The sequence below is a fragment of the Otolemur garnettii genome, unplaced genomic scaffold (genome assembly GCF_000181295.1).
Source record: "Otolemur garnettii isolate 467f Iridium unplaced genomic scaffold, OtoGar3 scaffold00073, whole genome shotgun sequence".
NCBI classification, from domain to species: domain Eukaryota; kingdom Metazoa; phylum Chordata; class Mammalia; order Primates; family Galagidae; genus Otolemur; species Otolemur garnettii.
The window spans coordinates 2406079-2431782 of NW_003852468.1; the positions used below are offsets into that span (position 1 = coordinate 2406079).

The 25704-nt window shown below is 40.2% G+C and overlaps 1 protein-coding gene across 2 annotated transcripts in view; it reads left to right on the top strand.

Annotated features, from left to right (window-relative positions):
• The window catches only part of WARS2 (tryptophanyl tRNA synthetase 2, mitochondrial), a 101429-nt gene that overhangs the window by 16714 nt on the left and 59011 nt on the right, over nt 1-25704 (top strand). Inside the window, exon 2 of one of the 2 annotated variants that reach the window (XM_023515515.1) lies at nt 4170-4243. The exons of the other annotated variant lie outside the window; for it this stretch is intronic. The gene's annotated coding sequence lies outside the window, so the exon portion shown is untranslated. The remainder of the gene's footprint in view (nt 1-4169; nt 4244-25704) is intronic. 2 annotated transcript variants of the gene reach the window in all.

Below are 25704 nucleotides of genomic sequence, written 5' to 3' on the forward strand. Positions count from 1 at the left end.
TAAGAAAACAAAAAAATATCCTCCAAACCACAAATCAAGCAAGCAATGTTGATGGTCCTTTGCAGTGTTACGCCTCCCAGCTCTGTGCACATACTCAGCTTCTCATTTGGCCACTTTCAGACCAGCATATCCCTTTCTGTAGATTGGTGACTTGCTTTTTTCCTTTAGTGTTTACCTTCTCTTAGATCCCCTTTCTGGCTTAAAAAAATGAGAAAACACTGTGGTATTAAGTCATTACTAAATCTATACTTCCTGGCTCCTAAGTTACTTAACCCCTCTGTCTCTAAGTCACCCTATTTGTAGAATATGAATACCAATAGTGGCTAGGTTGTAGGTCTGTTGTGACAGTTAAGTAACATTTGTGAAGAAGACGCCTGGCTGTGCTTAATACTGCGCGTGTTTACTGCTGTTGTTCTTATCTGATATACTTTAAAAATAAATAAGTTTTCTTAGTTCTGCCTCAACAGAATATTTAGCATCTTAAGCCCTTTATTATTTATTGTAAATGACAAGATCTTGAGTTATGCCAAAAGAATTTCAGGGATTAGCAAGCAAGAACAACCAGAGCAAAGGAGATTTCTTAAAATCACACTATTACCTTGCTAGCTTTGCAGTAGCAGCAGAAGCATAGCATGTTGGAAATAGCTGATAGGCTCAAGCCTTCATAGAAGGTGGACTCCAGGGGGAAAGGATAGATTTGATCTTATTTGTTTGGTATTCTTCTTCCTTTTTCTTTCTTTCTTTCTTTTCTTTTCTTTTTTTTTTTTGAGACATAGTCTCAGTTGTCACCTTTGGTAGAGTGCCATGGTGTTACAGCAACCTCAAACACTTGGGCTTAAGCAATTCTTTTGCCTCAGCCTCCCAAGTAGCTAGGACTATAGGCATTTGCCATAACGCCTAGCTATTTTTAGAGATGAGGTCTTGCTGTGGCTCAGACTGGTCTCAAACTTCTGAGTTCAGGCAATCCACGTGCCTAGGCCTCCCAGAGTGCTAGGATTATAGGCGCCTGACCCTTGTTCAGTTTTTTTTTTTTTTTACCAGTATCCAGAACAGTGCTGGACTCTCAAGATGGTAGGTAATTTTTTCTTACTTAGTCATCTTCTTGGTCTCAGCTCAGTTCCTCACAAAGTGCCATGATTGAAAAGAAAAACATTGTCTTTTACCTTTGTCCTTTTAAAAAAAAACCTTTTTTTTTAAAACTGCCATTATCTGCCTGGATCCTTTCCTAGTTTTAAAGAATCCCCTTTCTGTGTAAGCTTTGGTGTGAGGCAAGACCCCCATCTGCTACTATGGAAGCCAGAGGAGTGTTATCTCCCCTTTCTCTGCCCTCCGGTAGAAATGAACAAAGAAAGGGAGGTGGCCTGGCCTCAAACAAGAGGAGTCGGCTGCCCAGCCAGCTAAGAGAGACAGGTATGAAGGTGAGGTTCTTGGTAGCAGTGGTCTAGGCTCCGGCCCTAGACAGTGGCAGAAGCAGCATCCTGATTCAGTGTTTCTGCTACCTCGCCTCTTCCACTTTAGTTAGGTAAGGTCAGTTTGTTGATTACAGTAAAAAGTTCTAAATGGTACAATGGCTTCAACTCTAGGTTTTGTCTTCACTGGCATAGCATAACTTCACAAATGTCACCTTTCCGCATCCCAAGACCTTCCTGCACTCCAGACCCCACTTGCTGACCTCTGGTACTCACACTCCAACTATGCTTCAGCCTCGTTATGTCCCCTAATCTACTAACCTGACTCCTTACTCATGATCCATCACCCCACTCTTCATGGTCAGGCATTGGAATCACTCTCTTGCAAATACTTTCCATTTCTTTGCAGTCTCTCCTTCCGTCATGTTCAGCAAAACCCAACTTATTCTTTACTTTCTTCTCATTTATACTCAAGCAGCCAACCAAACATGGCTGCAGAGTATTAAACAGTAGAACCTCTGTAACGTGACCACCCACGAGATCATAACACACTGGTCAACATGCAGAGGTGCTGACACCAGGAAGTAGGCCTACTGTACTGATGTGTATGTGTGGTGTGTATCTAGTCTATGAAACTTAGGTCAACTTAAACAGATAGTCAGCTGTAGAGGTTCTATTGTATAATATAGTTAGCTAACTTCTGTAACTTTATATTCCAGACCAAAATCTTGAAATGGGCTTGTACAGTTGCCTGGGAATTATGTTTCTCTAATAAGTTGGTTTGCCCCACTCTCTCATACACTGTGTTATTTCTACTATTGAAACTGTCCTTCCCTCCCAAACAGATTATGTTCTTACTTCACACTTCATTAAGAAAATAGAATGAGACAGGAGCACCTTCTTTTAGTGTCCCTGCTCTGCACCTTGTTTGATCCATCCTTCTATGCTCTAGATTCTCTTTCTACCGACCTTGTGAGGATTTAACACCTACTATCTTCTCTCTCTTCTTTTGCTTCATAAATATCTCCCTTTCTTCTGGATAATATCCATCACCATATAAGCTACTGTGGTATTTCCCAGTTAAAAAATCATTTCTTGGCCCTTTAATCCCCTTAATTGCTGCCCTACTTCTCTGCCACCTCTCATAGTAAACCTTTCTAAAAATTTGTCAGAGTTGGGTATGTAAGAAGCTTAGAAGTTTCCACTCCATCAACAATTAAAAAGCCGAGCAAACTGAAAAATCAGTTCTTCTTAGATCTGTTAAAGAAGTGAGATTACAGAGAGGATTTCTCTCCCCCCAAATTGGACAGACAGACATCTGGACAATTAAGTGGAATAGAAACGCATGAGCTCCCCAGGAACCAGTAGGGGTGGTTGTGGTGGAGAAACCCAACTTGTAATTGATGAATTGGTAGGGGCTCAGTGTGGACACTTAAAAATTCCAGTCATGAGCCCCCCGCCCCATTTTTGTGAGCTTTACCTTTACCAGGATCTCACAGCACATATTAGAAGAAAATCCCCCAGGGCCTCTAGCAGAGAGAGGGGCAAAGGAAACTATTTTACCAAAGACCAACCTAGTGAGTTTTATCAGAACTTTACCTCCTTAGAAGAAGAGAAATACAACTCCAGCCTCTTCTAGTCATTTCACTGCATGTAAGAGTGGAGGAGGGAATAAAAAATAAACTGAGAAGCACTTATGAATTTCACCGTGCAGGCACACAGGCTCACCACGTGACTGAGACCTAGTCAGGGCCATAGATCACTTTCTGTCCCCTCAGTACCTTACCACTATATTACTAAAGGCCTGGGTACTGCATTTCCTTTTACTTAGTTATCGTGTCTACCTTCAAAAACTTGCAAGGCATGCTCAAACTCAGAAAACACAGTTTAAAGGGGCTACACAAGCATCAGAACCAGAATGAGATATGGCAAGAATGTTAGAATTATCAGACCAGGTATTTTTAAAAACTATGATTAATATAGAAAGAACTATCATGGAAAAAGTAGGCAAAATAAAAGAACACATAGTTAATGTGAGCAGAGAGACAGAAATTTTAAGAAAGAGTTTTAAAAAATGCTAGAGATCAAGAATACTATAAAAAGTGAAGAATACCTTCACTTCATTAGTAGATTGACCAGGGCTGATGAAAGAATCCCTGAGCCAGAGGAAGTAAGAGTAGACACTTCAAACCTGAAAAGCAAAAAGAAAAAAAGATTTAAAAACAAAAAAGAATATTCAAGAACTGGAGGACAACCATAAAAGGTATAAATACATGTAATAGGAAAACCAGAAGGAGAAGAAAAAAAGTAAAAGGAATAGAATCAATGTTTGAAGGATAATGACTGAGAATATCCTCTACATTAATGTCCAACACTAAACCCAGACCCAGGAAGCTCAGAGAACACCAAACAAAACCAAAGAAAGGTAAAATACCCCCCTAACTATAACTGGTCATATCGTATTCAAACTTAAGAAAATCAAAGATAAATAAAAAAATATCCTGAAAGAATAAACACCTTCTCTATAGAGGAGCAAAGATAGAATTACACTGACTTTTCAAAAACCAAGCAAGCAAGAAGGAAGGGGAATATTTAAAGTGTAGAAAGGAATAAACATCAACCTAGAATTATGTACCCTACAAAATTATTCTTCCAAAGTGAAAAAGAAAGAAATACTTTCTCAGACAAACAGATATAGGGGGAATTTATTGCTGGGAAAACTGCCTTGCAAGAAATATTAAAAAGAGGTTCTTCCAACAGGGGGAAAATGATAAAGGTCAGAAACTAGGATCTACACAATGAAAAGAAGAGCAGTAGAGAATGACTAAGTGAAGGTAAAATAGAAACTTTTATTTTTCTTATTCTTAACAGTTTGCTCAAAATGATAACAATGTATTTGAGATATATATATATATATATGTCCTTATTTAATCTTATATATAAATATAATGAAAGCAGTTCTATACAGGGGATAGGAGGACAAGATCAGGAATAGTTTGTTATTACTAGGTATGTGCGCTACCTGTGAAGTGGTTATAACAAAGTTGCAGAATAGAGGATTACTATACAAAAAGTAGTAACATTGCTATGTACTACCAGTGAACAAGGGGAATTTGAAATTAAAAACACATTGCTGGTTATATTAGCACCCCCAAAATGAAATACCTAGGCATAAAGCAAACAAAACATATGCATAATCTGTATGAGGAAGACTATAAAATTCTGATCAAAGATACCAAAGAAAAACTAAACAATGGACAAATATTCTATATTTGTGGATAGGAAAACTCAATATTTTCAAGATGTCAGTTCTCCCCAACTTGATCTACAGATACAACACAATCCCAGTCAAAATCCCAGCAAGTTGTCTTGTGGATATCTGTGAACTGATTCTAAAATTAATATGAAGAGGCAAAGAACCAAAATAGCTAACTCAGTTGAAAGAGAGTAAAAGTCACAAGACACTCCTCTACTTTAAGACTTACTATTAAGCTATAGGAGTCAAGACAACACAGTATTGGCAAAAGAATAGACAAATAGATCAGTGGGACAGAATAGAGAGCCCAGAAATAGACCCAGTGCAGTATTGGCAAAAGAATGGAGAAATACATCAGTGGAGCAGGATAGAGCCCAGAAATAGACTCCACACACACATCCGCATATACATTCAACTGATCTTTGACAAAGGAGCAAAAGCAATACGACGGGGAAAAGAGTCTTTTAAATAAATGGTGCTAGAACAACTAGACGTCTACTTGCAAAACAAGATTTCTAGACAGAGACTTTACACCTTTCTCAAGAATTAACTCAGAATGGATCCTAACCCCAAATGTAAAGTGCAAACGATAAAACATCTAGAAGGTAGCATAGGATAAAATTTAGGTGACCTTGGGTATGGTGGTGACTTTAGATACAACACCAAAGGCCTGATCTATAAATAGAAGTCTAGGCTGGACTTCATTGAAATTATAAACTTTTGCTCTGAAAAGCTGCCAAAAGTATGAGAGGACGAGCCACAGACTGAGAGAAAGTCTTTACAAAAGATACAGCTAATAAAAAGCTGTTAGCCAAAATATACAAAGAACTCTTAAAACTCAACAATGTGAAAATGAACACTGTGATGGCAAAATAGGCAAAAGACCTGAACAGACATTTCAGCAAAGATACACAGATGGCAAGTAGGCGTATCAAAAGACTTTCTAGGGAATTTTGAACCAAAACAGCAATGAGATACCTTTATACACCTGTTCGATGACCAAAATCCAAAACGCTAGCAAGGATGTGGAGCGTGGAATGTGCATTCACTAATGGTGGGAAGGCAAAACAGTACAGCCACTTTGGAAGATGGTTTGTCAGTTTCTAACAAAACTAAACATACTCTTGTCAACAAGATAATTGGGAATCATGCTCCTTGGTATTTATGCAAATAAGTTGAAAACTGTGGCCCACAAAAATGTGCACATGGACGTTTATGGCAACTTAATAATTGCCCAAATTTGGAAGCACCCAAAATGTCCTGCAGTAGTTGAGTGGATCATAAACTGTGGTACGTACAGACAATAGAATATTATTCAGTGCTAAAGAGAATATTAAGCCATGAAAAGACATGGAGGAAACTTAAATGGATATTACTAAGTAAAAGAAGTCAATCTGTAAAGGCTTTGACCTTTGACTCTAACTATTTGATATTCTTGGAAAAGCAAAACTATGGAGACAGTAAAAACCTTAGTGGTTGCCAGAGGCTGGGGAAAGGGAGGGGTGAATAGGCGTAACACAGGATTCTCAGGGCAGTGAGACTATTCCTTATGATACAGTGGCGGATACATGTCATTGTACATTTGTCCAAACCTGTGGGATATACAACTCTGAGAGTGAATTCTAATGTAAACTATGGACTTTGGCATGTAAAGATGTGTCAACCTAGGTTCATCAGTTGTAACAAATGTACTACTGTGGTGCAGGATGTCCACAGGTGGGGAGGCTGTGCTTATTTTGCTGGGAACCTGGAAACGCTCTACCTGAGGAAGTTTATTAATTTAAAAAAAAAACAAACAAAAATTGTCAGTACTTTCTCTATTCCCCACTTTCTAAAACAGCCATTGCAAGCTGATACCTATTCCTCTCTCTCCTATTTCCTACCTACTTTTCTTGTCAAAATCTTCAGTAACCTTCAGGTTGTCAAATCCAGTGGTCAGTATTTAATGTTACTTTATTAGTCAATGGCATTTGGCACAGTTGATGCACTGTCCTTTCTATAACATGTTTTCATTATGTTGGATGAAACAGGATACCCCACATTCCTGATATACTCCTCCTTCCCATCACTCCTTACTTGAAGTCCTGAATTGGTTCCCAGTCCACGCTCCTTGCCGCAGCCTGGAAGGCCGTACATGATCTGCTGCCTGTCTGCTGGTCCAGCCTCATCTCCTCCCACTCTTCTCTTGATCACTGCATACCAGGAACTCTGATTTCCCCTCTATTTTGCAGGATTTTTTCCCCCAGTATATATTTGCCTTGCCTTTTCTTACCATTTGCTCTCTCCTTTGTTCTTCAGGTAAAAGAATAAGGTTATTTGGTTCCTTGTTGGAATGTCAGGTGTGGCAGGAAACATTTCGCGTGCATCCTGTCTAAAGGAGGCACGCCTACATACGCTGCTATTTCACCCTGTTTCTCCTTCATGGCACTAGGCATGTTCTGTAGTTATCATGGTTGTTTGTTTTGTGGTTTTGTACATGTCTTTCTGCCTGGAACTTAAACTCCACGATAGCAAGGCCACATGCTAATGCTGAACAACTATTTGTTGGATAGATGAGTAATTAACACCCCCAATAATTTAGTGTTTCTAAGCAATTCAGTTTTCTCATGAGGTTTTTTAAATCAGAAATGTGTGGCTGTTTGACAATAATTTTTAATATTCCTATGTCCTATGATTCTTAAAAGGAAGAGAATGGAGGCAAGGAGACCAGTAGAAAGGTTATTGTAAGATTACAGGCATGAGGGGGAGAGGATCTTGATATTGTGGGTGTTAAGTAACTTGAAACACCTTGTTACACATCTATATATTTTGACCTGGAAGGATGTCCATGGCGTATTGTAAGAGGAAAATAAAAGAAGAATAATATACAGATATCAATTTTGTTTGAAAATTTATCCTACATATGTAAATTTAAAAAAAATGTTTTTTGTTTTTTTTTTCCTTTGGAGACACAGTTTCACTCTGTTGCCCTGGGTAGAATGCTGTGCATCATAGTTCACAGCAACCTCAAACTCTAGGGTTTGAGTGATCCTATTGCTCAGCCTCCCAAGTAGCTGGGTCTGCAGGTACCTGCCATTACACGTGCCCAGTTTTTCTATTTTTAGTAGAAACAGGGTCTCACTCTTGTTCAGGCTGGTCTCGAACTCATGAGCTCAAGCAATCTACCTACCTCAGTCTCCTAGAGTGGTAGGATTACAGGTGTGAGCTAACACGCCCAGCCTAAAAATGTTTTTGATAAGGTATAGATGCATATATTCATTTCTTCATGGGATGGCTTTAGGTAGGTGTAATATAGAAAAGAGAAGGAAGAATATTTGACTTTTTTCTTTTTATAATTCTGTATTATTTGACTTGTTTTAAGGAGCAAGTATGGTTTGAGAATATTTTTAAATCTAATAAAGTGAAGAGGAGAAGAAAGATGGTGTCCAGATTCTCCATCAAACCACAGATTTCCTTCTCTAGGAGGCTATAAAAGAGATATCTATTTGGGGAAAGTAGCATGTGAAACTTAAAATACTATTCTATTATGAATTAGGCAAGGGCCTGATACTCCAGAGTATAGCTCTGGTAACCTTGATTAGGCTCAAGGCTCTTCTCCCAAACCCAAGCCCAAATGTTGGGATATGAATTACTGGTTGACTCTGGTAAAAAAAAAAAAAAAAAAAAAAACATGGTCTAGTTATGGTCCTTAAAGTTGATCAATTTGATGCAAGTGATGACCAGAAACAGGTAAAGAAGGGAGGCTCTCTCTTTAGTGACATTGCCTTTCATAGCAGAAGAGAGTTGAAAACTGCCACTTTAGGTCCCCATTTAGTGAGTGAGAATAAAAAATAAGGAGCCAACAAAGACAAAATTGGAGAAATCAGAGCCTGAAATACAAACAATGCAGTGTAGCGTCTTGAAAATGAGAATGTTTTAAAGGATGTAATAAATAGATGTAATAAATGATAGATTTAAAGAAATCATTGAAGAGCAACAAGACAGAAAAGGAAATTGGAATAAAGGATTGGGGTTCATTTTTGGTTTTAGAAAAGCTTTAATAATTCTGTGGGTAAGAAATCAGATTTTAGAGGCGTTAAGGTAATGGACAGATTAGGGGGAGTTTTTTGGGAGGTGGGAGGTAGGAATATTTGGGGACAGTAGGAAAGAGAGAAGTAAGCCAGGATCGGGGTAAAACTCATTATGTTTCTATACAGTAGGAAAGACTCAAAGGACCTGGTAAAGAGATAAAGATTGAAGATAGAGGAAGAAGAAAGAAAACTTGATGAAGAAATATTCTGAAGAACACAGGGAAGGTTGCAATTGGTAGCTGTGGAAAGGGTTAATCTTAAAGTGGTATTCTCTAAAATAAAAATGAGAGAATGATTACCTGCATGGAAATCTTTGGAGGTCCAAAGTAGAAAAGATAGTACTGCATATGAACTTGGTCAAGTAAGAACTGATGTTACCGGAAAAATCAAGGCAACTTCTTTCACGCTTAAGTTGACTAGAAATTTAAAATTAGCTCTAAGTAAAATGGGCTGATGAATTAGCTCACTGGACCACAGGCTTCTCAAGCAACTGTATTTCATTCCCATTATATCCCCACTGTCCAACACAGTGCATAGTGTCTGGCATTTGGCTAGTGCTCAGTAAGCCTTGGATGGATGGATGGATGGATGGATGGATGGATGGATGGATGGATGGATGATCTGGTATCCTATATGTGGTCATTGAAAGTTTATTTTTGTCAAATTAAACTGCTATTGACCCTTAATCAGGGCCTGGTTGAAATAAAATCATTAAACTAAGTGCATCATGGTTTGCAGTTTGGGAACAGGACTTGATAAAGTAGATGCTACCTTTTTTAGACATTTCAGATTGTGTTGGCTTTCCTTAGGATGCCCGACAGTGTAGTGTTCTGTTTTGGCAGTGCTAGGTGAGTTGTCATGTCTAGCACAGATTATTCTGCTGCTTGTTCCAGCTCTGGAATCTGGCCCAAGTTTAGAAATGTCGTATTTAGCCCTTATGTGTGACTTTGATAGCCCCTGAGGGGTCCACACCTTCCTGCTCTTGTCTCCTCGTGAGAATGTTTGAGTCCTTTTGAGATACTTCAGGTCACCCTGTTTCAAACTGAACAAATGCCTAAGTGTGTCAGGGAGGTGTAGGAGCTGGTGGTCAGGAGTCCTGTTGTTGGGCGTGGTAAGTCCACGTCAGGATCCCACACTGAAAGGCATGTGCCTGTGCTTTAGTAAAGACTAAAGAGGAAGGAGGATAGGGACAGACGCTGCTGGAAAAGAGAAGAGAAAAAGGCTTTTGTCTTTTCTTCTTTTAGAGAACAAAAAGGAGAATGATAAAGTTCTCTCGTTTACTTGTTCATTTAATAATTATATGTTGAGTACCTGTATTTTGTAGAGCAAGTTTCCTTAAGGTGAAACTAGTAAAATGTAACTTGTTCACTGGGAAAAGTCTTGATTATCTTTTATAAAAAACAGCATGGGTCTTGTTTTGATTTTAAATCGGTAAACTAATATTCTAAATTTGTCATTTGCCGTGGTCCTCAACCTTCCTAATGCCGCAACTCTTTAATACAGTTCCTGTGGGTCGTGACTCACAGGTTGAGAACTGCTGTAATAGAGGACGGTTGAAATGATTCTCCTCTACTCACCAGTTGGCATTAGGAATTTGCTGTTTCTTCATTACCACTGAGGACAGCAGTGGGAGGAAAGCACTTCCCTGCAAGCTGCTTTTGGTGGTTAGGAACCTCCACAGTGGACGCCCTGACTCCTTAAACCAGGGCAGCAGCAGGTGAGCAAAGAGGGAACTAGATTTCAAAATGTTTTGTTTTAAGATGTTACTTGTCATGTTGAAGTCATCACATAACATCTGATATTGATTTTGAGATTCTTTATTTGTTCTTTTTTAAAAAGTCAGATTAAAAAAAAAATAAACACATTTATACTTGGTTTTCTCATTAAGTTCCATCCTTTAGCTCAATTCCACACATCCCGAACCTGCAGTGTTCTGCTGTTCTGCCCTTGCTGGGTTAGGAGTGCTCCTCCGTACCTGGTGGGGTGAGCACGGTTTCATCTCCTCCGTGCCTGGTGGGGTGTGCACAGTTTTGGGGTGCGCACAGTTTCGTCCCCTCCGTGCCTGGTGGGGTGCCCACAGTTTTGTCTTCCAGCGGAGAGGAAATGGCACTGTGTTGTAGGTTAGACCCGCACTCTACCTAAGGGTCGAACAAGGCAAGAGTGGAGCTGACTTTGCAGGGTGAGCTCTCTGTGTGCTTGCAAATACATCTCCAACACCACATTTTTAAAATAATCAGGAAATTACCACGTAAAATCCACTCTGAATGTTAAGATGAGATTGCTTGCACTCTAAGGAGAGTTAAGAACCTTTATAAAGGGTTGATAAAAATAGTTTTTATAGCTCACATTATTCTAAGAATATTTTGTTAAATTAATCATAGTAGTTCAGGAATTTAAAAAAGTGTTCTGATAGTTATAGGTACTGCTGACTAAAAAGTGGCTAGCATTTGCATAGGCAGCCTGGGAAGGGGTAACTTGAAAATCCCCCGCTGGCCTTGGTAAATGGCATTCCCTCATCCTCTTCTTCCGTGGGGCCACTGAGTGCCATGGGACTCAAGACTTCCAGCTCCTGCATTCTATAAGCCTCACAGGGACCCTCTACCCTGTTGGTGTTAGGGATTAAAAACAGTTCTTACCCTTGAGGATTTCACTGGCTAGTGAGGTTACAGAACTGTAGGAAAAGTTAGTTACTTACAACTACGTGTTCTAATAGCAGAAGAACATTAGGAGCCAGTGACTCACCTTGCCCTGGGGATTTGGAGAATACTCTGCAAATGTGGTGACAGCTCACCTGGGATTAAAAAATAGATTGAAATTTGTTAGATCAAGACAGGAACACTAGGCAGAGAGAGCTGCAGATGCAAAGGCTCACTAAGAGAATCATGCAGTTGGTGGAGTGGAGTGATGGGAGGAAAAGGCTGAGGAAGTAGGTCTGATTCCACATTAGCTCAGCAGTGCTGGTGAGACAGGAAGTTGGGGGAAAGGTTAAAACTGTTAGACACATGAGAGAGTTTTGCAAAGGAGTATAAGTTTGTTACATAAATCGTCTGACAGGTCACTGGGCTATTTTTTATGCTAAAGTACAGTACTGTCCATACAGGTATGGAAACCCCCTATATTTTTAAAAATCACAAATTCTTCATCAAGATAGAAAATAAACAAAATGACATCAGTTTAACTCAACTATGACATTTCAGTAACCTCATCTGTACACTCAGCTGGGGTTCTACACAAATCAGTTCTCTTCTGCTTGGTGTATGTATTTCTTACCCTTCTTTGCTGTAGATCAGCCTGGGCAATATGGCAAGTCCCCGTCTCTAAAAAAAATTAGAAAAAGTAGCTGGGCATGTGGGTGCACATCTGTAGGTGAAGCATCTCAGGAGGCTGATGCAGGAAGATTGTTCGAGCCTAGGAGTTAGAGGTTAAGAGCCAATTATGATTGAACCACTGCATTCTAGCCTGGTGACAGAATGAGACCCTGTCCATTAAAAACAAGCATATAAACGAAAAGAATTCTTTCCAGGGGAGATGTAGGTCAGAGGATACAAAATAACATAGATTGGATGAGCAAGGCAAGAGATCTCATGCACAAGGTGAGGACTTGTCACTAACATCATATTGTGTCTGGGATTGTGCATAAAAAAGTAGATTTTAGCTGTTCTTGCCACAAAAACAAAAATAATTAGTAATTATATGAGGTGATGGGTAAGTTAATCCATCACCTTTTCCCCATCTATATGCATCCTATAACATCATATTGTATACCTTAAATATACACAGAAAAAAAATTATTTAAAAAAATTTCTCAGGAGCTTCAGAGAAAAATTGTAGACATGGATACTTGGTTTTTTAAAGTAAAAGAACAAGTTCATTGTTTATTTTCTATGAAAATCTATATCTCAAAAGTAATTGGGCTAGAGTAATTATGAAAAAAAGCAATCTCAAGGTATCAAAGAAACCTTCCAAAAGTTGCCCCCCGAGTCACCCTACATAGGATAAATGGGATATTGTAGCTACATGTACCTTTATTTACAAAATTTTACCAAGAGATAGCTAACAAATAGAGAATATTTTTTAAATATTTTGTAAAATTTTATAATGCATACTTTAGAAATAAAGGCACATTTAGCTACAATTTCCTATGTTCCCTGTGTATGGCAACTTTATGGGGGAATTTTGGGACACCTTATAAGTGGAGGAGAGCCGAGGATGTGCACTAATTTTATGGAATCAGTACAAATAGGATTATAGAACTATAAGTTGATCCCCTGCTGAACAAAGTAACAGCAACTTCATCAACGATTACACATTCTTGGTTGATCTTGACTATTTGTTTATGAAGTTTGATACTTAAGTTTATGAACTTGCCACCATGCACTTCTGTTGGCAGCAATGTACACACGACTTGGTAAGATTTCCTAGCCTTGGCCTATCAGTGTTTGACGTCTGTGTTTGTGTCCACGTGTGGTGGAGTCTTGGTGAGTGGTGCTTATTATTGTTGTTGGGTGTTTTTGTGACCCAGGGCAAGAATGTTGGAGCTTAAATTAGACCAATGAACAAACATTAAGTTTCTTGTTAAATTTGGCAAGAGTGGAAGTGAAATCTGGGACATGTCAATCCAAGTTTGTGGGGATAATGCTGTGTACAAATGGATTAAATGATATTCTAAGGGGAGAAAAAGCACCACTGAGGAAGCAAGTTCAGGGCAGCCAGTAACAGCAGAACTGAAAAAAAAATTGCAAAAATCTGTTCAATACGTGTCAAAATCACCAGTTGACTGTGAGAAGCATAGCAGACCAAGTAAACAGAGATAAACAGGAAAATCTTAACTGAAAATCTTGGCATGAGAGAGGTTGTGTGCAAAAATGGTCCCAAAAGAAGCTCACCACTGAACAAAAGCAGGGTCAAAGTCTACCAAGGCCTTTTGGAGAGGCAAGATGATGTTTGGGGCCATGTTATTACTGGTGACGAAACATGGATGTACCAATAAGACCCTGAATCGAAGCATCAAAGTGCACGATGGAAGTCAACCAGTTCTCCAGGACCAAAAAGTTTTTCAGTCCAGATGACAAGTCAAAACTATGTTGTTGACCTTTTTTGATATCAGAAGGATAGTTCATTATGAGTTTGTACCAACTAGATGAACAGTTAACTGAGTTTACTGTTTGAAAGTGTTGAAAAGGCTGCGTGAAAAAGTTAGATGAGACCAACCTAAACTTTTTGCCACACAACAAAGCACCAGCTCACACGGCACTGTCTGTGAGAGAGTTTTTAGCCAGTAAACAAATAACTATGTTGGAATGCCCTCCTGACTCACCTGATCTGGCCCCCAATGACTTTTTTTCTTTTCTCAAAGATAAAGGAAATATTGAAAAGAAAACATTTTGATGACATTCAGGACATCAAGGATGTCCTTGTCATCCTTGTAATAGTATGACAGCTCTGATGGCCATTCCAGAAAAAGACTTCCAAAATTGTTTGGAAGGGTGGACGAGGCATTGGCATTAGTGCATGGTTGAGGTGATGGCAGTGATACTCGGCAGTGAGGTATGTAGAACTTTTTCTAGGCCAAGCTCATGAATTTAGTTGTCAGGCTGCGTACTTGATTATAGTCTCCCCAATAATGCTTCCTTCTCCTCAGCACTATTGCCTGCACACAGCGGTGGTCGTGCTGTGGTCAGTCATGATAGCCAGTGCAGAACACTTTCATTCCCAAGTTAACTCAGGCCTGCCCAGCTTGGAAGTAGCTCCCTGTCCTAGATGATGACTTTTTGGCAGGAACTGTAGCCTGATCAGAGATCCTGAACTACCCACCCTGACAGTTGAAAGTATTAGTCAAATGTGTTAGTTTTCTAAGGCTGCTGTTACAAAGCACCGAAATTGAATGGCTTAAAGTAAGGGAAACACGTTCTCTCAGAGCGCTGGAGGCATCTGATGCAGAGCTGCCGGCAGGACATGCTCCCTCTGAAGGCTCTCAGGAAGAACCCTTCCTGTTTCTTTCTTTTGGCAGCCCTTGGCAGTCACTGGTGTTCCCAGACTAGCAAATGTATCACTCCAGTCTCTGCCTCCACTGCCACATGGCGGCCTTCCCTCTGTCTCTTCTCATCAGTAAGGAAACCCATTGCTGAATTCACCCCACTCTAATCCAGTTTGACCTCATTAACTGATTACATCTACCAAGAACCCTACTTCCAAAGAAGGTCACATTCAAAGGTCCAGGTAAATGTTAGTCCTGGGGGGACATGTCCAACCCACTGCACCAAACAGTGGGGGTGCCATGAATTTAATCTTCCTTAGAATAACATCAGTTGGCATATAAATATTTTTTACATTTGGAGCTTTAAATTATAGATCTGAAGATTATTCTTATGGTTTTTAGATGAACATAATACTGACTCTAGTGCCAAGATAATTAATGAAAAAATAACATGTTATAAAATGGTAAAGGCATAACTTTAACCTGAAATTTCTCATAAAGATTCTCATTTCTTTAATTAAGATCCATTCATGGGGATAATTGGCTCTCCTTGTCTAAATAATCTGTATGTGTGTGAAGTCAGATTATTAAGGATTTTATACTAAATTAAGGAGTCTGGACTTCACCTTGTAAGGAAGGAAGAATCAGTGGTGATTATATTTACAATTTTTTTTTTTTTTTGGCTGGGACCCTGTTTGAACCCACCACCTCCGGTATATGGGGCCGGCGCCCTACTCCTTGAGTCACAGGCACTGCCCAATTATATTTAAAAGTTAGTTCAGGTGATGGAATGGAAGATAGGAAATTCAGATAGAAGCTATTGAGACAGCACAAATTAAATGATTGGGTTTAGACTACAATGATAGAGAAGGAAAAGTGAAATTGTATTGCATAACCTCCCTGATGATTTAATAATTAGATGATGATGATGGTGGTGGTGGTAGCTAATCTTGAGTAAGCACTTTCTTTGTGCCATTCCAAGCACACTTTGGCACTGATTTGTTTAATTCTTACAATAATCCTATGAAGTAGTACTATTAGCATTTTTATTTTAAGTGAAGAAACTGAGGCACAAATATTTATCAAAGGTCACATAGCCAGTTTTTGCTGGAGGCAGAATTTGAGTACACAGAATCTGGTGAGGGAAAGAAAGGATCACAGATGACTCTTAAGATTGAGAGACTGGGTAGATGCCTGCGTCATTAGCCAGGATTGAGAATAGAAAAACAGAGTAGATTTCGGGGGTATTAACCCAAAAGTCATGAGTCAGTAGATTTAGTTTGGGATAAAGTATTGATATTTATCTAGACATGCTGGTGGGAAATCCCAACGGTTATATCCAATAGGTAGTTGATAGTACTGCAAATAATATTTGATGTTAAAAATTCATCGTTTCTCAATAAAGATAATACCATTTTAATTACACAGCCATGGTAAAACATGAAGAATTAATAACACTACCTACTAGTCCTAAAAAGTAAGAGTGCTCTGACAGGGTCTGATTCCGTGTGATGGCACACGCTCAGGCCCTTTCTGTATTAAGTTAGACAAGTAACTATCTTACCTGGAATTTTGTGAGATTTGGGGGCCAGGTAGATTGAGGAGAAGAATTCATAAGTTTGTACCCAACTGGTCATAAGTGAATTTACTTCATTACAAACTTGTCCTGCACCCCTGTGTCCCTCTAACCACAGGGTATTCCAGTTCAAACCTGGTGGTTTATGGGAACGGCTTTTGTTGAAATCATTAAAGAAAGAAATGCCTGTGAATTCTCCTTGCAAAGCGCCGCCTGTTTTCTGTGTCATTGTGGCCTCATTAATCAGCATAGCAGCCAGGCAGACACTGTGCTGTGTGTTTTACTGTCCCCAGCACAGCGGCTGCTGTCTCTGCCCCCAGGCCGACGCATTGGGGAGAAGGAGAGAGGGAAACCATCCATCTTCCCAGACGTACATGTCAGCAGTGGTTCCTTCCCCCTTCCTGCTGGCTGTCTCTCTCACCACCTGTGTTTAGAATTAGCACTGAAGCTGCTCCCCAGATGAATGAGAACCACTGTCCTTGTCACCTGCCCTGGCATGGGCCACCACTTCTCAATGAAACAAGTACATCAAGCAATTATCTTGATGTACATCCCCCTCGGCAGTTTATTATAACATAAAATTAGATTTTAGGTCATATATCCTAGAATGTAGCATTATTTAGTGGACCTAAGGGGTAAAGGCAAATAATTTCTTGAGTTTGTCACTATCTCCTCATAATCCCTCTCTGAAGTATATATGGCTGAGGCTGATCTACCTGGGTTCAAGTCCTGTCTGTGGTAGGTACTAGCTATGCACTACTCACTTAACCTCTGTGTGCCTCAGTTTCCTCTGGTGTAAAACCAGGATGATAGTACCACCTACCTGGGAGTTTTTATGAGAGTTAAATGAGATGTTTACTAGCTCTTACATAGTAACCACTCAATAAACATTAGCTCTTAATTATCAGATTAGATTAGATTATTATCATTAGTCTTGTTTTTCAGATAATAAAACTGAGGTTCTGAGAAGTTTGATTAGCACTGTCTGATCCTCAGCACATGGCCTATAGATTACATGATCCTGTGTCCATTCTAGTTCCGTTTTACAAATAACTTCATATGTCAGGTTAATAAGTCACTTAACTTTATTAATGTCTTTATTTCCCACTATATAGAATGAAATGATAATATAACTGACCTCATTAGTATATTCTTATAGTGTATATTCTATAAGAATATAGAATAGTATAACTGTTCTTACAGTTACATGACAACTAATTTAATCATGCCATATGCTGAAAAACTAATGTATTTTTAAAATTTGGTGACAGAAAGGTGCATGCCCTTAAAAAAAGAAGTTAATATAAAAGGGTCAAAAAGGAAGTCCTGACTCTCAGTTCCCCATTGTAAGCACTAGTAAGTTAGGTGTGTATCAGCCTTTCTGGTCAGCATTTATCCATTTAACAAACGTTTATACAGAGCCACCATGGTGAAGCGCTGTTCTTGGTTCTTCAGGGGCCCTGTCATTCTCACCTTTTGCAGATGAGGACACAGTGATTTGGATAGGAAACACAGCTAGTGGGCAGCAGAGCTGGTGTGGGCTCACGTGCTCTGGCTCCAGAGCTCGGCTCTTCACCTCCACCCTGGGCTGGTGCTCAGGACTCGGTCCTGCCTACATTCTTCTTATCTGTTCCATAGTATTCTGTTATATAAAAAGAAAACTATACTTTATTAAATATTTACTGATGGACAGTAGTTGCTTATAGTTCTTTTGCAATTAAAAAAAAAAACACGTGGAGAACACCAGATATCCTACCATGTTGTGTATTTCTTCTTTTTTTTTTTTGAGACAGAGTCTCAAGCTCTCACCCTGGGTAGAGTGCCATGGTATCACAGCTCATACAGCAACCTCAAACTCTTGGGCTCAAGCAATTCTGTTGCTTCAGCCTCCCAAGTAGTTGGGACTACAGGCACCCTCTACAACGCCCAGTTATTTTTTTGTTGTTGTTGTTGCAGCTGTCATTGTTTTAGCTGGCCCGGGTAGGGTTCGAACCTGCCAGCCTCAGTGTATGTGGCCAGCACCCTACCCACTGAGATACACCACCACCCCATGTTGTGTATTTCTACATTGAATGGCTGGACAAAAATAAAACAAAATTTTGGCTTCTCTAAATGATCAGATAGATGACTGAGCGCTTACTACATGCCAGCCACTAAGTACGTTACACTGATGAACTCATCGCAGTCCTCGTCATCACTCTGTGAGGTTAGGACCCTCATTATCTCCTCAGGACTCTCATTATCTCCACTTTGTAGATATTCAAGGCCACATAAATAATAGAGCAAGGACTTGAATCCCAGCAATCTGGCACTAGATTCTGCTTCTTAACTATGGTTAGTAACTGAACTAGCTATCTTATTTTACAGCTTGACCTTCTTCTCATCTTTCTAAGTGACTGTAAAGTTGAGTAAGTTGACAGGAGGGTCTCAAATGATGCAGATGTGGCTGGTACAATCCCTCCTTATTGTATCAGTCTACAGGTTAGGTGAGAAAGGGGGCCAGGGTTGGCTGGAGAATGAAACTCATTTCCCTAGTAGAGGTCAGATAACAGAGATTCCTATAAGAGATTCCTTTTTTTGGAAACTATCTTTATGCCAGGAAAATAACTTTGGAAATGTGTTTCACCTTTTGTAGTATGGGCAGTACCTTATAAGAAATTAACACTGTCTGTCAAAGCTTCAGAACACTTGAGATGGTCATGGAATTGTTTCATACATTGTACACTATGTAAGAATTTCTAGCACCTCAGCCTCACTTAGCCAAGGCCATCTGTTACCAGGCCAGGTTTGGTCAAATGACTGAGCTAACCTTGAAACCCACTTGTAGCTGCTGGAGTGTTGAATTCAGACTTCCTGGTAGGAGAGAATTTTCGGAGGAGTTAGGGAGATTGCCAAGCAGAGAAATGGATAGAAAAAAACATTCTAGGCAGAGATAATTTTGTTTTCTCTCCATTACAGTTCTGATGTTAAATACTTCTTAGTGGGATTATTTTCTTGGTGATGTCCAGGCTGTATGTGCTTTTTGACTCCCTGAGTCATAAGGATTTATGCAACTAGACATTGCCCGGGAAGTCTGCCTGGCTGTTGAAGATGGCATGCTTGCCCTTTGTCACAGGTGTCTCCTCTCGCCAACGTCCTGACTGTCACCGCACCTGCAGAGCCTGCTGCCCTTCTGACGTGCTGAGTGTGATCTCTGAACTGCTTGGAACCAAAGGAGCCTCTGACCACACATGAATAAATCATTGTGTCAGGGATTTTTATTTCTTAGTCTTTTATTTGTTTGTGTGTGTATTTATGTGTTTCCTAGAAAGTTGGTAGCTTTGGGAAACAGTTATGTAGTAACTGCCTTAGAATAGTGGTTTCCCCCTCTTAAAGTCACCTGGGGAGATTTTAAAGCCCCTAGTCCCTGCACCAAAGCCCAGATGGATTAAGTCAGAATCTCTGGGGGTGGGAGCCAGGAATCAGGATTTTTTAAAGCTCCCAGGTGATGACTGTGCAGCTAGGCTGAGAAACACATAAAGCAGTGATTTTCAACCCGTGTGCCGTGAGAGAGTCTTAGTTGTGCCATGAAAATTTGCAAAGATCATTAATTAAATAATGTTCAGAAGAAGTTTGAAGCATGCTAAGTATATTCTTTCTTCTACTCTTTTTTCTAACAACATAATTTAAGTGTGCGGTGGAAGTTTAACTATAGGAAGTGTGCCATGAGATAAAGAAGGTTGGAAATCACTGGCCTGGAAGGGCCCCTCTTTTTCCTTCATAGTCTCTTCATCTGCACCTTACTTTATGCAGTTGAAGTCAATTTTGTGGATGGTTTATTGGCACCCAAAGTCCCTCTCCATCTCTAGCACGCGGAGAATCACCTGGAAGGCATGTTAAGGCACAGATTGTAAAACTTTTCTCATTTTTTTTCTTCTGGGATAAGCCCCACCCTTAGAATTCCTAACTTGGTATTTCTGCAGTGTGTCCCAATAATTTGCATTTCTAATAAGTTCCCAAGTTGTGATCATATGGCTGGTTCCAGGAACACAGTTAGAGAATCTTTGCTCTAATCTCTTTCTCTCAACTTCTTTCTGCTCTTTTCTTTTCCATTGGTGGTGGCCAGGGCAATTGGTGTGCAGTCCATATGGAGTGTCGCTGTTAGGAAGGGCAGTGGATACCGGAAGAGCTTTATCATGTTTTCCAAACTCCAAGTAATCATACAATCTAATTAATAACAATTTAGCTAGCCCAGTGGCTCATGCTTGTAATCCCAGCACTGTGGGAGGGCAGGGCAGGAGGATCCCTTGAAGCCAGTCTGGGCAACATAGTGAGACCCCATTATTACAAAAACTTTTTAAAAATTAGCTATGTGTAGGTATATGCCTATAGTTTCTGCTACTTGGGGAAGCTGAGACAGGAGGATCACTTGAGCCCAGGAATTCAAGGTTACAATGAGCTCTAGCCTGAGTGACAAAGCAAGACTTCATCTTTAAAAACAAAACAAAACACAATTTATTCTGTATGCAAATGCTACCTCCTCTTCATACAAAATTATTCCTCCTTCTACTTCAAATTGGAGCCACAACTGGATAGGTTTCTGGTGTTCAAAGATGGAACTTAGATTTCATTTTCCCACAGAAATAATTTTATGAATAGTGTTTAGCTACAACTGTAATCATGCTGCTAAAATAATTCAGAAGTATCGTGGGCTCAAAGGGCTTTGATGGGTTGTCTCAGAGTTCACTTTCTGAATTTCAGAAAAGTAGTTTTTAAACAAATTCACTACCTATAATGGGAACATTTGGCTCATTTTCTTTATAGTTATTTTACAATTTATATTTAGAGCCAAAGTGGGAGAGAAAAGATTTGCCATTCATTCAGTTAGCATTTATTAGTTTCCCACAATGTACCTGGCACTGTGCCATTTACTCTTATTTACTGGGGATGCAAAAGACCAGAAAGACAGCTCCTGCTGCAGAGGACCTCCTGTGTGAGGTGGAGAATACCTGAGCAAGCTGCGTGCAGTGATGAGGAGCTGAAGAAGGGGTCTGTTCTGCCTGGAGAAAGAAAGAATGAAAAGGAAGGAAGGAAAGGAAGAAAAGGAAAGGAAAAGGAAAGGATGGGGAGAAGGGAGGGAGGGAGAAAGAAAAGAAGGAGGGAAGGGAGGGAGGGAGGAAGGAGGGAAGGGAGGGAGGGAGGGAGGAAGGAGGGAAGGGAGGGAGGGAGGGAGGAAGGAGGGAAGGGAGGGAGGAAGGAAGGAAGGAGAGAAGGGAAGGAGAAAGGAAGGAGGGAAGGAAGAAAAAGAGAGAAAGACTAATGGTGAGGAGTCTGTGTGTGTAACTGGTAGTGGGAAGGGGTGTAAGAGGCTTAGAGTCAGAGAGGGATTCTAGGGCTTGAAGACCAAGGAGCATTCCCCAGGCAGAAAAGGGGGTGAGGGGCATTCTAGGATGATGGACCAGTATGAACAGAGAGGGGAACAAACTGTCCAAGGAAGGCAGGTGTCCAGGTGAGCTCCCCATGTAGTGTGACTGGAGAATGACTGGAAAGGGCATTGACTACCCCACAAAGCTCAGCCTTATCCCACAGGAAGAAACGAGGAGAGTTGTCCCCAGGCGGCGTACATGTATGTGGGATTTGCGCTTCTGCCACAAACTTTCTGTAAGACCTTTCTTCCCCTGTATATTTTCCACTACCCTGAGGAAGACAGTTTTAATTTCCACAAAATATTAGCACTTTGGAAATGTCTTGACTCAAGTGACTTTTAAACTGTGCTTGGGGAAACCCCCTTTGTGGTTGGCTGGAGTGAGGCCAGAAGAGCAGGTGCAGGCTACTGGGGCCCCCTCACAGACCCTCCCATTATCCACCACTTCCAAACTTTTCTTTGGACCATTCTACATATTGGGCATGGCTAATATTACATTAGTTGTACACACCTAAAAGAAAATTTTAAAGCCAGTGAAACCTAGTCTTCCTGCATTTAGCAGCTGTCTGAGGCTTTAAAAAAATGTTATTCAAATTAATACAAGAGTACAATATTTAGGTTACACTGTTCTCACTTCCAGGGTAAAGTTCCATTTGTAGAAGAGCCCCTCACCCAGGGTGTGTTATACACCCGCCCCAATTGCACAGCAGGTGAGATCGGCCTCATCAGTCTGAGGCTTCCACTTGCATGGGTAGCCAGATCTCCCAGCTGCTGCCAAAGGGTTGGTGTTTTGGGAAGACTGGCTGAGGAAGGGACAGAAAGCTCTCCTTCGTGACTTAATTACTTTCCAGAAGGCCACATACACCACAGTGGGGGCTTCAGTTTCAACACAAATCTTCTGGGAACACACATTCAAACCATTAACCCGGGAAGAACACTGTGTGATCTGGTGCAGGAGAGCACTGGAATTCTGAATTCTGGTCCCAGCTGTGCCACTGGCTGGTGCCTTTGGCTTTTTGTTTAACATCTCCTATTACTGAGGAAATGTGCTGGGGAGGGGGGTTTGGTCAGAGAGGGGACACTTAAAGGCCAGGCCCATCTTGATGTCAAGAAGCTCTAAACTGGATGCAGCTCAGTATGATGGAAGGAAGACAGAATTGAGGTCCAGTGGGGAGAGCTCAGATCCAGATCCAACTCGCCTGCCTGTGACCTGGTGTGGGTCATTTAACTTGGCAGTGTTTTTCCCTGGAAAGTAATAACAATCACTTTCCTGCCCCCATTAAATGAGGTGAGGGATGTGAAAAGGCAAGGGCATGTTTCTGATGGCTAAATGTCACTGTAAGAAGGAACATACCTCTGCAAAAGCATTGCCCACAGTGCTCGTAGGGAAAATAGAGGCGTAACTCTTGAAATTCAGAAGTGGGGCCAGGCACAATGGCTCCTGCCTATAATCCAAGCCCTTTGAAAGGCCAAGATGGGAGAATCACTTGATGCCAGGAGTTTAAGACCAGCCTCTACAACATAATGAGATTCTGTCTTTAAAAAAAGATAAATAAATGAAAATAAAATATTAATATTTTCAATATGATAGGAAGCATATCTTTGGTACTGATTTGTAGTAAAGATGAATATTTTTCACTTCTGTAAGTATCTGAAAGAAAACAATAAAAAAATTTGAAATGACTTAAGCCTATAGGAAACTTTTCAAAAGTTAATTTTTTTTCCTTTTAAACTCACCAGACAGACTCAGGGCATGTAGCTCAGCAGCTAGGGCTTCAGCCACATACACCGGAGCTGGCAGGTTCAAACCCAGCCCAGGCCTGCCAAACAATGATGACAACTACAACCAAAAAATAGCTAGGTTGTGGTGGGCACCTGTAGTCCCAGCTATTTGGGAGGCTGAGGCAAGAGAATAGCTAAAGCCCAAGAGTTTGAGGTTGCTGTGAGCTGTGACAGCACAGCACTCTACCAAGGGCAACATAGTGAGACTCTGTCTCAAAATAAATAAATAAATAAAAAATAAATAAGTAAATAAATAAAATAAACTTGCTAGACAATGTGTATTAAGTGCATGTTATATATGTCCTTAAGAAACTTACGGTCTAAGTGGTTAGTCACTCAGCTTTTATTTTTCTTCATAAAAATAATTTTTCCTTCAGTTTTAATTGTTGGCCTATATGTTGTTTTTCATTTGGAGGGATATAAGACTTACCTTCTCTTATGCTGGATTCATATTTACTATATTGACCCCCAGGTCTGAGCATTTGGTTTTATTTCTAGGCAGAGATGAACCCATTTTTCTTGGTGCTGAGTGAGTGTTTCTCCGTACTTTCTGGAGGAAAGAGCATGTTCCCAGGAGTACCCAGGTCTCCCTGCTGAGGCGTTTAAGTCCTGAATTGGTACTAGAGACATTTTAAGAAAATTGTGATATATTTCAGGAGCCTCGGATTGAAATAGGGTGATGTAAAGTGGTAGACTTAAGATATACTGAAGAGAGGTAGGGAGTGAGAGTTTTAAAAAGTATTTTTAATTTGTACACAATAAGAAAAATAGACTTAACCAGAAAGAGATTTCTATGTCAATTGTCTGGTAATGTTATTGGGAGTACTTGTTAATTGCAATGTGTGGTAAAATGCCACTCATGTGACCAATAAGACATAATGGCTGTTCAGCCACATTTTGTTTCACGTGTGACTGCTGTTAAAACAAGTGTGATCAATGAATAGTTGATGTTACAGCTGCATACAAGCAAGAGTTCCTAGGAAGAGTCTTGAAATCTTTACTGAAGTCTCTGTTTCCCGCCGCCATCCTGAAGTCAAAAGTGTTTTAAAGTAGCAGGCAGCCTTCTATTGATGTATTTTCTTCTCTTCACTTGGGATTAGAGACAGAGGCTTTCTTCAGTTAATTACAAAAATTATCTTTAGCCAAAGTTAATCTCTTGAGATCTTTCAGTTGCTTTTGAAAGAGTGATTAAAATTTTATTTAATTTTATAATTATAAATTTTGGATAAGTTCAGTACTTTCAACTGCGTCTGTCAAATTATTATAATAAGTATTTTCTACCCTTGATTCAAACAAACACCCATCCTCTTTCCTGGTGAATATCAAATCCCAGGGCTGAAACTGCCCATGGTAGTGTGGGTTCTGTACAAAATTAGCCAATAAACGTATTAGTTGGAAGTGGCATTTGTTAAGGAAATAGAAATGAAATAAAAATGAAGACCTATTTTGTAAAATGCTCCTTTTCTATCCCGTGGGCTCCATGATGGAATTGTAGCTTGAAGCTCCGGTCTTCCGGAGAATGAAGGCCTGTGGGCCAGCCCTGAAGCTGTTTTCTTTGTGGTTTGTCTCCTGGCCAAACCCATGGGAAGCCCATTCTTTCATTTTCATTCTTTTCCTTCTCTAGTGCTTTTGAACACAGAACCCCCATCCTCCCACCACCCAAACTCCGCATTCCAGCCCTGTGACTTCACCACCAGGCATGTCTCCCCTGCCATGCGGGAGACCACCTGCTGGCTCCTGCAGGGGAACAGACAGGAACATAAACTCAGCGCAGAAGAGCGGGAGGCTCTCTGTATATTTTTAAGACCAGGAATCCAGTTCCCATTTAGAGGCTGTATTTTTTTAATAGCTTTTTGAAAATTGAACAAAACATTTCTTGTTGCTCTTATTTGTCGATAATACCATTCCCTCTGCACTGATGTATAGAATCTTAGCAACTAGAGAATGGAAAAGATGTATTAGATCATGTCTGACCCATTTCCCCACTGGGCACAATACTTTTTCCCACAGTCTCTCCTCTGGTGCTATTTTGTTCTAGTTTTCTCAAGAATTTGTTTTTTCCATTTCTCCTAGGGAATAATTTCTGAGTTTGACCATGGAGGAATTTATATGGAAATACACATGTTCTTTTTTTCAGCTTACTATTCCCTGTCTTCATAACCCTTTAAATTACCATAAACAGTCTTCTTCCTAGGTAAAGTATTTCTGGATGGACTTTATTTTTCCTTTC